This window comes from Heteronotia binoei, chromosome 2, assembly GCF_032191835.1.
Source record: "Heteronotia binoei isolate CCM8104 ecotype False Entrance Well chromosome 2, APGP_CSIRO_Hbin_v1, whole genome shotgun sequence".
Taxonomy (NCBI): domain Eukaryota; kingdom Metazoa; phylum Chordata; class Lepidosauria; order Squamata; family Gekkonidae; genus Heteronotia; species Heteronotia binoei.
The window spans coordinates 59,233,613-59,246,156 of NC_083224.1; the positions used below are offsets into that span (position 1 = coordinate 59,233,613).

The following is a 12,544-nucleotide window of genomic DNA, read 5'->3' on the forward strand; positions in this document are numbered from 1 at the left end:
TCTTTTGATCCGGTGGGCTATGGAGCAGATGGTCACAGAACCTACCAGGGGTGGGGCGATCCTGGACTTAGTCCTAAGTAATACCCAAGACCTGGTGAAAGATGTAAAAATGATTGCACCGCTTGGGAGCAGTGACCATAATGTTGTTGATTTCACCATTTGTATAAATAGAAAGTTGCCCCAAAAGACCAACACAACCACTTTTAACTTTAAAACGGGTAAATTCTCTAAGATGAGGAGGCATGTGAAGAGGAAACTGAAAGGAAAGGTAAATAGGGTCTAAATCCTTAGGGAAGCTTGGAGGCTATTTAAAACTACAATCCTAGAAGCTCAGATAAAATATATACCACATGTCAGGAAAGGTACAAATAATTATTTTTAAAAAAGCCTGCATGGTTAACAAACAAAGTAATGGAAGCTGTAAAAGGTAAGAAGGATTCCTTTAAGTGGTGGCAAGCTAGTCCAAGTGAGGTTAATAAAAGGGAACACAGGCTGTGGCAAATCAAATGCAAGTCTGTGATCAGACAGGCAAAAAGGGACTATGAGGAGCATATTGCAAAAAAACATAAAGATCAACAATAAATTTTTTTTCAAATACATTAGAAGCAGGAAATCAGTCAGGGAGGCAGCAGGGCCCTTGGATGACCAAGGGGTAAAAGGATTACTGAAGGAGGACAGGGAAATGGCTGAGAAGCTGAATGCATTTTTTTGCCTCCGTCTTCATTGCGAAAGATGAGAAGTGTTTGCCCGCTCCAGAATCACTGATTTTGGGAGGAGTGTTGAAAGACCTGAGTCAGATTGAAGTGATGAGAGAGGAGGTCCTAAAATTGATAGACAAATTAAAAACTGATAAGTCACCAGGCCCGGATAGCATACATCCAAGAGTTCTGTAAGAACTCAAAGGTGAAATTGTCAATCTCCTGACAAAAATATGTAATCTTTCATTGAAATCTGCCTCCATTTTTGAGGACTGGAAGGTAGCAAATGTCACCCCCATCTTTAAAAAGGAATCCAGAGGAGATCCGGGAAATTACAGGCCAGTCAGTCTGACTTCAATACTGGGAAATTTGGTGGAAACCATTATCAAAGAGAGAATTAGTAGGCACATAAATGAACAAAAGTTATTGAAGAAGACTCAGCATGGGTTCTGTAAGGGACGATCTTGTTTCACTAACCTGTTAAGAGTTCTTTGAGGGGGTGAACAAACATGTGGACAAAGGAGACCCAATAGATGTTATTTACCGTGACTTCCAGAAAGCTTTTGATAAAGTTCCTCATCAAAGGCTCCTTAGGAAGCTTGAGAGTCATGGAGTAAAAGGACAAGTCCTCTTGTGGATCAAAAACTGGCTAATTAATAGGAAACAGAGAGTGAATATAAATGGGCAATTTTCTCAGTGGAGGGTGGTAAGCAGTGGGGTGCCACAGGGTCCGATGCTTTTTAACTTGTTCATTAATGATTTGGAGTTGGGAGTAAGCAGTGAAGTGGCTAAGTTTGTGGATGACACTAAATTGTTCAGGATGGTGAGAACCAGAGAGGATTGTGAGGAACTCCAAAGGGATCTGTCGAGGCTGGGCAATGGGCGTCAACATGGCAAATGAGGTTCAATGTGGCCAAGAGCAAAGTAATGCACCACAGGAGGTGGTGGCGGCCACAAGCATAGCCACCTTCAAGAGGGGTTTAGATAAAAATATGGAGCAGAGGTCCATCAGTGGCTATTAGCCACAGTGTGTGTGTATATATAAAAAATTTTGCCGCTGTGTGACACAGAGTGTTGGACTGGATGGGCCATTGGCCTGATCCAACATGGCTACTCTTATGTTCTTAATGCACATTGGGGCCAAAAATCCTAACTATAAATACAAGGTGATAGGGTGTGAGATTGACCAAGAGAGAGATCTTGGGGTCGTGATAGATAACTCACTGAAAATGTCAAGACAGTGTGCGACTGCAATAAAAAAGGCCAATGCCAAGCTGGGAATTATTAAGGAGGGCATTGAAAACAAATCAGCCAGTATCATAAACGGATAAAAGGAAGTACTTCTTCACCCAAAGGGTGATTAACATGTGGAATTCACTGCCACAGGAGGTGGTGGCGGCCACAAGTATAGCCACCTTCAAGAGGGGTTTAGATAAAAATATGGAGCACAGGTCCATCAGTGGCTATTAGCCACAGTGTGTGTGTATATATAAAATTTTTTGCCACTGTGTGACACAGAGTGTTGGACTGGATGGGCCGTTGGCCTGATCCAACATGGCTTCTCTTATGTTCTTATGTTCATAATGCTCCTGTATAAATTGATGGTGTGTCCTCATTTGGAATACTGTTTACAATTCTGGTCACCACACCTCAAAAAAGATATTATAGCACTGGAACAAGTGCAGAAAAGGGCAACTAGAATGATTAAAGGGTTGGAACACTTTCTCTGTGAAGAAAGGTTAAAACACTTGGGGCTCTTTAACTTGGGGAAAGTCAACTGAGGGGTGACATGATAGAGGTTGACAAGATTATGCATGGGATAGAGAAGGTACAGAAAAAAAGTACTTTTCTCTTTCTCACAATACAAGAACTCATGGATATTCAATGAAATTGCTAAGCAGTCAGGTTAGAACTGATAAAAGTAAGTACTTCTTTACCTAAAGGGCGATTGACACATGGAATTCACTGCCACGGGAGGTGGCAGCGGCTACAAGCACAGACAGCTTCAAGAGGGAATTGGATAAGCATATAGAGCGGAGGTCCATCAGTGGCTATTAGCCACATCTTATCATTGGAACTCTGTCTCTGTATTCTTGTAGCTTGTGGGAGGGTTCCTAGTGTCCTGGCCCCACTGGTGGACCTCCTGATGGCACTTGGGTTTTTTGGCCACTGTGTGACACAGATGGGCCATTGGCCGGATCCAGCATGACTTATGTTCTTATTAAGCTGTCCATCTGCATAATGAAACATGATGTTCTGAGTTCTTCACCTACACTGAAAATTCTTAAAGGCAGGGACTATTTTTTCCAAAATAAATGTTATATTTTCTAGAATAATGTACAAGAGATAATTGATAACAAAACTTTGGTTCTGTGGTGTATTAATGCAATTTCTTTTGTCCATTGCTACACCTCTGGGATTATCTTCTAAACAAAGTTCAGTGAATTGGGAAGAATGGCACTGCACTGGGAACAACATGCCTACCATAGATTCTTCCATAGCATTCCTTGCAAAATACTTCCTTTACTGTTCTCTTTGCCTCCTATTATTTCAGCAGCTGCATTTTGGGCTGCAAACTAGTTCTGGACTCTTGATTCACAAAAGTTCTGCCCCACCCCTACCTCCATTTTAGTGTAACAGAAACAAGGCAGAACAAGTTGCTTTGGAAAACTGATTCATGCAGATAGCTGCTTTGTAATGACTTACAATGGCACTGATAGCTGCAGCACAAAAGGAATTAAGGAAGACTCCACTAATGGAACTTTACAGAATGTCAATGTGAAATATATTCTCCTGATCATACTACAATTTGTTTTTGCTGCTTTGTAGTTTTTGTTTCTTCTTGCCTCGTATCCATTTCAGTTATACAATTCCTATGAGGGGGGAAATCTTGCTATAAAAAATCCTTAGCATAACATCTAAAGTACTGCCCAATGGTCTGGCCACTGCTAGTGTCCCATTTATGAAAATGATGCTATTTTGAGACTGCAGTGCTTGCATGTGCTTTATCACTTGTTCAACCTGTATATCTGTAATAAACAGTTTCTTATAAAATTCTCCAGTGCTCCTCTTATTCAAAAAGAAAATGATGCACTAAAACTGCACTGGAACTTCTTGCCACAAGGAGAAAGGGAAGGAGAAGGAAAACAAAAACTCCAGCAACCTTAAACAAACTGTAGCTTGGTTACAGTTACTGGGCTTGCTGAAGTCAAATTGTGTTCTTCCAAAAATATGCAGGAGAGTTCAGGATTCCTAATTGCTATGACTCCCAAATGCAGCTCTTTTCTTGAAGAACAGGATAGGAAGAATATAAAACTCTGCTTCCTTGGCACCAAGAAGCTGCTAATTATATCAATTAAGTAAAACAAAAAAAGCAACCTCATGGCTCTCCTCTTTCCGCACTGCGTGATTATGACTTCTTAAGCGCTTTCTATTATGGTTTATACCTAGGATAATTGGACAGATTAAGAGACAGTGTAGGCCAGTGCCAGCTTGTTCCATTTTCATGGAGATCTTTAAATTCAGGCCTCTAGTGTGCTTCTCAGCTTATGCTGCAGCCAGGGGACTGATTTCCATGACATACCGTACATTCTGAGGCGCGGATGCTAAGATCACACTGGGGGACTGAAATAAAATGCCAGGTGTATGTGGAAGAAAGCTCACTGCCTGATCCAAACTGCCTCTCTGTGCTATCCTACAAAAAGTTACACCCTTCTAAATGCAGCGAATGTTTCCATAAATTAGGGTCTTTGAATCCTGGAGATCCAACAATTTTCTAATTTTTACAGGCTGTCTATATATGTTCCTTCTCTTGGTTCCTCTGCCACAGATCAGATCCCTGTACCCGAAAAATGGCAGAAGGCAACCTAACTAATATTTTCTAACAACAGAACTTGCAAGTTGCAAATGGCTTCTTTTGAGCTACCATCAGTCTCACCTCAGTTTCTCTCACTTTTATACCTTTGGAAGTTTAACCTAATGCATTGTATCAATGCTGGCACTGTCTACTCCCAGTACATTAACTTGAAAGTCTATAGTTCTCATCTGTGGCAGCCACTTCATTCTCCCTCATAGTGGGCTTCTTGCCAAATTAATTAATTCTGTCTGTTTATTCTATCCTGCTAAAAAAATCCAACTGTGATTAACGCAGCCCACTAGAAACTGAACTTTACATCATATAATTACATGGCACATTTCTCCCACTCCATTTAAAAATGCAACAAACACTACTCTAACTGCCAAACCTATGCATCAAGATGATCTTTTCCCATTTTTACTACATGAACATGATATTGTTGTGGCTGACAGGTAGGGGGAAGAGATGCTGTGACAGCTATAGTGATGGAAGGGCATACTGCCATTTCTATGATTGAGAGATACGGGAAATGTGCTCTTCCCCAGATAGAGAGCATCCTTTACAACCAACTGGGAAACTACTCCAACTCTTTGATGTGTTACATAGGGTTGCCAATTTAGAAGAAGAAGAATTGCAGATTTATATCCCGCCCTTCTCCCTGAATCAGAGACTCAGAGCGGCTTACAATCTCCTTTATCTTCTCCCCTCACAACAGACACCCTGTGAGGTGGGTGGGGCTGGAGAGGGCTCTCACAGCAGCTGCCCTTTCAAGGACAACCTCTGCCAGAGCTATGGCTGACCCAAGGCCATTCCAGCAGGTGCAAGTGGAGGAGTGGGGAATCAAACCCGGTTCTCCCAGATAAGAGTCCGCACACTTAACCACTACACCAAACTGGCTCTCCATTTAGAATTAGCATTGAATATAGCATTCCCTCTCACTTTGTTATTGACTGGAATAGTTTGATACTGCTGTACTTCCTTAAGGAAAAGGGGAGAAAATATGGTTTTGATATGACAAAAACTATATCTTGCCCCAGGACTGACCCAGATAGGCTATGAGGAGGGGAAGGAGGAGGTAGATGGAAGCAGATTATTTGCTTTGAACCCAAAGAAGTACAGGGAAGATTCCCCCCCCCAACTGTGATAGAAATTCCCTAGCTAAGAGTTATTAAATCTTAAAATACTGATATAAAATTCAAATTTTCATTGAATCACAATAAAATCAAAAGCATGTTATACTCTTAACTATATGGCTGATGTCACAAGTTTCAGTGAAACACTATACTAAATTTGATTTGCATTTTAGAGCGTATTACCAAAACATCTACTCTGAGGTCAGATACCAACTCCTTAACGATTTAGGGAACTTCACAGACTCCAATGAAGGAATACAATCAGGATTAGCAGTAACCACTTGGTAGGTTGGAGATTGCTGGTTTACCATATGTGCTAATGAGCTTTCCTTATCTATGGGACAGAAGTTTATAATACAGTCCCTTTTCTGGAGATCTTTTGGCATCTTTCTTGTTCTGAATGATCAGCTAGGCACCCACAGAGACTTATCTCCAAAGACTGCTAGACATTTGAGGCAATGACTCACAAAAACCCACAGGGAGATATGAGACCCCTGACTTTCATTGAGTTAGCAGAGAGTCTTCCAAGTCAGTATAACAAAACAATATAAAATTGATTGCTATTGGAATTAATTTATATCAAATATATATAAGGAATTGGGGGGGGGGTTTCTCGGGTTGATTAGAATTAGGATCTAGTTAGACGGAGCAGAGTGAAAGCGATTTAGATAGCAGCCTTGATAGTGGTCTATATAGCAGCTGCTGCCAGCGAGAAATGGCCAGCCCAGGGATTCCAGTGCTCCTGGGGAGAGGGAGGTATGGCGGTGGGAGCAGATATTATGAGGGAGGAGGACAGAGACATGCCAGTGCTCGGCCCCCCTCCAATCTGCGGCCCATCCCAAGGGTGACAGGTAGTAGGGCCAGGTGTAACCCGCCTCCGTCATTGGTGTTATGCAACGCCAGGTCCATTAATAATAAGACCTCAATTCTTCGAGAGTTTATGCTCGAACAGAATATGGACCTGGCTTGTGTGACTGAGACCTGGATTCGGGAGGGCGATACAGTAGCCCTCTCGCAAACAGCTCCCCCAGGGTACTCAGTCTTCCACCAATCGCGGACTAGCGGGCGGGGGGGAGGAGTGGCATTATTTGCACGGGAGGCTTACTCCTTCAGGGCGCTCCCAGCCCCAAAGATTGAGGGCATTGAATGTGCCGGTCTGGCGTGGGGGGATGGAGAGGGGTTGGCGATTTGGCTGGTGTACCGTACGCCTAACGCACCAGCCAACGCCTTACCGTCCCTGCTCGAGGCGGCGACAGGCTGGGCGCTGGAGCACCCAAGGTTGATAATCCTGGGTGACTTCAACGTCCATGCTGATGACCCGTCCTCCAGTCAGGCGGTGGACCTAGTGTCTTCCATGGCGACACTGGGACTCTCTCAACTTGTTGTAACCCCCACCCACCAGGCCGGACACATGTTAGACCTGATCTTTGCGGCTGGGATTGTAGTGAGCGATATAACCGCAGAGGTAGTGCCATGGTCGGATCACTTCGCCCTCAAGGCCCGTGTAGATATGCCTCCCCAAACCTGTTTAGGCGAAGAGCCGATTATGGCTCGCCCGCGGAGCCAAATGGACCCGGAACGGTTCCAGATGGCTCTGCGGGACCCCTGGCCCTCTGGCGACTCCCTCGATGGCCTGATTGAGACCTGGAATAGCCGGCTCTCTAAGGCCATCGAGGAGATCGCACCTCGGCGCCCTCTGCGACCTCGGACTAAGCTGGCTCCGTGGTATACCCTGGAATTACGCCAGCTGAAACAAGGCCTTAGACGGCTAGAGAGGCAATGGCGGCGTACTCGCGACGAAGCGACTAGAACATCTTATAGGAAGTTTATGAAGTCCTATGAGATGGCAATCAAGGCCGCAAAGAAAACATACTTTGCGGCTAAGATTGCATCTGCAAATTCGCGCCCAGCCCAATTATTTAGAATAATTCGGAACCTCACCACATTGCCTCAGGGCAATTCAAAAGCTAAGGAATTGGAGATTGGCTGTGAGGCTTTTGCGAAATTTTTTGCCGATAAGGTCCAATCGCTCCGCCATGACTGCCCTGCCAATTTGGAGGCAGTAAGCGAACTCGAAGCCCAATGCGTGTCTTCTGATTTAACCCTGGATTGCTTCGACCCGCTCAGCTTGGAGGAAGTCGACAGAATTCTTGGCACTCCACGATCTACAACTTGTGATATGGACCCATGCCCCTCCTGGCTAATTAAGGCCTGCCAGGAGGAACTAAGATATCCTATACGGGATATTATAAATCGATCCCTTTCAGAGGGTGTTTTCCCAACACCCCTGAAAGAGGCATTGGTCCACCCTCTCCTGAAAAAACCGTCATCAGATCCGGCCGAATTGGCTCACTACCGACCGGTCTCAAATTTGCCCTTTCTGGGCAAAATTATTGAGAGGGCTGTGGCGTTGCAGTTACAGGATTTTCTGGAGGACGCTTCCATCTTAGATCCATGCCAGTCCGGCTTCCGCCCAGGCCATGGGACGGAAACAGTCCTGGTCGCCCTCATGGATGACCTCCGACGACAACTGGATCGAGGCGGCTCGGCAGTATTGCTGTTGCTAGACCTATCGGCTGCGTTCGATATGGTCGACCATCGGCTGCTGACCCGCCGCCTCGCCGACGCAGGAATTCGGGGGCTAGCCTTACAGTGGCTCTCCTCCTTTCTTGAAGGTCGGGGACAAAGGGTGGCAATTGGGGGGGAGCTGTCTCAGAGGCACCCACTTCACTGTGGCGTGCCTCAGGGAGCAGTCCTCTCCCCGATGTTGTTTAACATCTTTATGCACCCCCTTGCCCAGATCGCACGGAGGTATGGGCTGGGCTGTCATCAATATGCAGATGACACCCAGCTCTATCTATTGATGGACGGCCGGGCTGGTGATGTCCCTACAAATCTGGACCGGGCATTACAAGCCGTGGCTGACTGGCTCAGGCTGAGCGGGCTGAAGTTGAATCCGGCGAAGACTGAGGTCCTTTGCGTGGGCCGCGGCGGACCGGGAGGGGAGATTACCCTACTGGCTTTCGACGGTGCGCCACTGATACCAGTGCGCAAAGTCAAGAGCCTGGGAGTGCTACTGGAATCCTCTCTATCAATGGAGGCCCAGATAGCTGCCACTGCTAGATCCGCCTTCTTTCATCTCAAGAGGGCGAGGCAGTTGGCTCCCTTCTTGGAGCGCAGCGACCTAGCAACTGTGATTCACGCAACGGTCACTTCGAGACTAGACTACTGCAATGCCCTCTACATGGGGCTGCCCTTATATCGAACACGGAAACTTCAGGTAGTCCAGAACGTGGCGGCCAGGCTGCTTGAGGGACTACCACGGTGGGAACATGTGCGGCCTGGGCTGCGGGATCTGCATTGGCTGCCGGTTGTGTACCGTGTTCGCTATAAAGTGCTGGTTATCACCTTTAAAGCCCTATATGGCCGGGGACCTGCCTACCTAAGGGACCGCCTCTCCCCATATGTTCCCCAGAGAGCACTGAGATCCAGCTCTCAGAACCTTCTAACAATCCCTGGGCCAAGAGAAGCTAGGTTGAAGGCTACTAGGGAGCAGGCCTTCTCGGTAATGGCCCCTCGTTGGTGGAACCACCTTCCAGAGATGGTGCGAGCCCTGCGGGACCTGAATCAGTTCCGCAGGGCTTGCAAAACATTTCTTTTCCAGCTCGCTTTTGAGACAGAACCTGATTAACCTGACGTGCGACCACCCAGCCTTCTTGTGGATATTATGACTTACAGTATTTTAGCACCTAATTTATATATTTTATCTATTTTAAAAATTTTTATTATGTAATTGATTATATTTAAAACTGTTTACATTGTTTTACTTGAATCATGGAATCATGAATTACATTGTTTTACTTGAATCCATGTCTGTGAGCTGCCCTGAGCCCGCCTTTGGCGGGGGAGGGCGGGATATAAAAATAAAGTTATTATTATTATTATTTAAAAAAACAAAGAAAGCAGCAGTGTTATGGGAAATAACAATGTGTCCAGTCATAGCAGAATTATAACAGGAAACAAATTACAGTCAACTTTTTCCTACATGAATTATAATGAGATATGGGACAAAGTTGAGAAATTTGTTGTTATTAAAATATATATACCCCACCATTCCTCTTGGTTCAAGGATGCAAGTAATAATTAAAAAGGTAAAGGTAGTCCCCTGTGCAAGCACCAGTCGTTTTGACTCTGGGGTGACATTGCTTTCACAACGTTTTCACGACAGACTTTTTTACAGGGTGGTTTGCCATTGCCTTCCCCAGTCATCTACATTTCCCCCCCAGCAAGCTGGGTACTCATTTTACCGACCTCGGAAGAATGGAAGGCTGAGTCAACCTGGAACCGGCTACCTGAACCAGCTTCTGCTGGGATCAAACTCAGGTCGTGAGCAGAGGGCTCCGACTGCAGTACTTCAGCTTTACCACTCTGCGCCACAGGGCTCTAAAGTAATAATTAAAGCATTACAAATGAAAATTAAAACATTACAAACAAAATGAAATTATGGTCTTCAAATACCTCATTCTCCCTAAAAGATGCTTGCTGTTCATACCCCATCAAATGCCCTAGCAAACAAAGCCCTGCAATGCCTCCTGAAGATCTCTGTAGAGGAGTCTCCCCTCACCCCTTCAAGCAGCTACTTCCACTGAGTGGGGGCCATGATGGAAAAGGCTTGGGCTTTGATTGATACCAGGCAGGCTACTCTAAGTGGAGGAGCAGCCAGCAGATGGTAGCCTGAAGACTGGTGCTTGGGATTGTATGGGAGGGGCAGTCTTTCAGATATGTGAGTTCCAGCCCATGAAAAGTTTCAACCAGCACCCTGAGTTGACCCTGGAAACAAACTGGCAGCCAATTTAGCTGTTTCAAAAGGGGCAACTTATGCTCCCCTCAGCTAGCCCCTGGCATTAATTGGGCTGTCACATTTCTGACTAATTGCAGTTTCAGGGTTGTTTTCAAGGGCAGCCCAATGTAGAGCACAGCATAGTAATTCAAGCATGAGGTTACAAAAGCACAGATCAGCATGGCCAGTTCAGCTGAATCTAAGAAACAAGAAAGCTGGTGAACTTGATGCAGCTGACAGAAGGCATTCTTGACCACTGCACTGTGCTGCTTTGTGATTTTCATCATAACAGATTTCCAAACTTGCATCAAAATGCCAGATTTGGACTGCTTAGGGTTGCCAGCTCCAGGATGGGAAATTCCTGGAGACTTTGAGGGTTGAGTAGGGTTGCCTCCGTGCTTGAGTGCTGTGTGCAAGTGTTAGATGATTGAACTTAAACAGTGGGATATGCCTCTCTGAAGAAGGTTTTTTCCCAGAAACAGAAGTAAAGGCGTGTTCGTGTTAGAGGCTTGTGACATACCCACTTCAACTTCATGTTTGAAAAGTTTTTGCATGAATTTTGGAAGCCAAAAATTTGGCATAACTGCAAAAGCATGTTGAAAAAATACAGAAACTTTTCCTGTTGAATTATCGGAGCACCAGCACTTTAATTCAGCCTGTTGTAACGGGTGAATCGTCGTGAGTTTTTACAAATCGGAAATTGACGCTATTAAAAGGACTGGAATAAATTAATTAATGGAATAATGAAATTTGTAGATGATTTGTTGCTATGTGTATGTAATTAGGATGAATTTTTGATATTGTAATTTTTTGTATTGTATTTCTTTAAGCACTTGTTATTTAGTTATTAAGTTTTTGCCTTAAAAATTTGAAATAGAAGTTTTGTATTGAGTTTTTTTTGTTAACTATTTCACAGTTTTTGCTTGGTTTCAGATTCCAGGTGGTGGCTGGAGATCTCCTGGGATTACAACTGGTCTCCAGGCATCAGAGATCAGCTCATTTGGAGAAAATGGCTGCTTTGGAAGGTGGACTCTATGGCATTATACTACCCAGAGGTCCCTTTGTATGTCTTTACAAAGGGAAAGATAAGTGTTGGAAGCTGTAGAGGTCATAAAAACTGTGAAGGAAGGTAGGAAGGAAGAAAGGAAGGAAAGTGCATGGGGAAGGGAGGAGAAAGGGAGAGGTGGAAAGAAAGCAATTTTGACTTTAAATGCATTATCCAAGCCACTGGTTGACTTGGTTTGGAGAAGTGATTTAAAGAGACAAATGCCTTCTCCAAGCTGGCCAACAGAGCAGTGGGGGCTCCAAGAGTTACACAATATGTGTGAAAGAGCCACAGTTTGGCCACCCCTGTTCAAGAGAGCGTCTGCAACTAATCCTTAAAGCAACATTATTAATATACCACATCCACTGCCAAAATCTCCAGGTATTTCCAAATCCATACCTGGCTACTCTAGGGTGGGACCTGGAGAGGACAGGGTTGGGGATGTGGAGGAGCTTCAACAAGGTATAATGCCATAGAGTCCATTCTCCAAAGCAGCCATTTTTCCAAGTGAACTGATCTCTGTCATCTGGAGATCTGTTGTAATTTTGGGGGCAGGGGATGGGTCTCCTTCAGGCCCCACCTAGGGGCTTGCAACCCTAGGGATGCTCCTTTCCTGACTTGGAGTTAGATTGGTTTTTGTCTGGTTGTTTTTTGTTGTTCCTTTGGTTTTGGTAACTATTTTTATTTAATTCGATTTATATATATTACTTGCTATATTACTTGCTTCTCAGTTTGGATAATAAAAGAAACTGAAATATTGCCTCAGTGTTCTTATATCTCAGTCAATGTAATCTTTAGAGGTTTTAATGCCTGAAGCAAAAACAAAACAAAACAAAACATGATTCTTATGCTCTGGTCTAGAAGCAGGATGTAAGCCGACAATCTGCAGCCACTTTGTGGCCACCAGGCTGGGGAAGCCAGGCAGGAAGAATCCTTGTGTTTGATACCGTTTTTCCTGGGATTCCTCACAGG

General features: G+C 44.7%; 1 protein-coding gene across 2 annotated transcripts in view; it reads right to left on the bottom strand.

The window, feature by feature from the left end:
• LGR6 (leucine rich repeat containing G protein-coupled receptor 6) overlaps positions 1-12,544 on the bottom strand; it is a 193,034-nt gene that overhangs the window by 54,312 nt on the left and 126,178 nt on the right. The gene's annotated exons all lie outside the window — the stretch shown is intronic.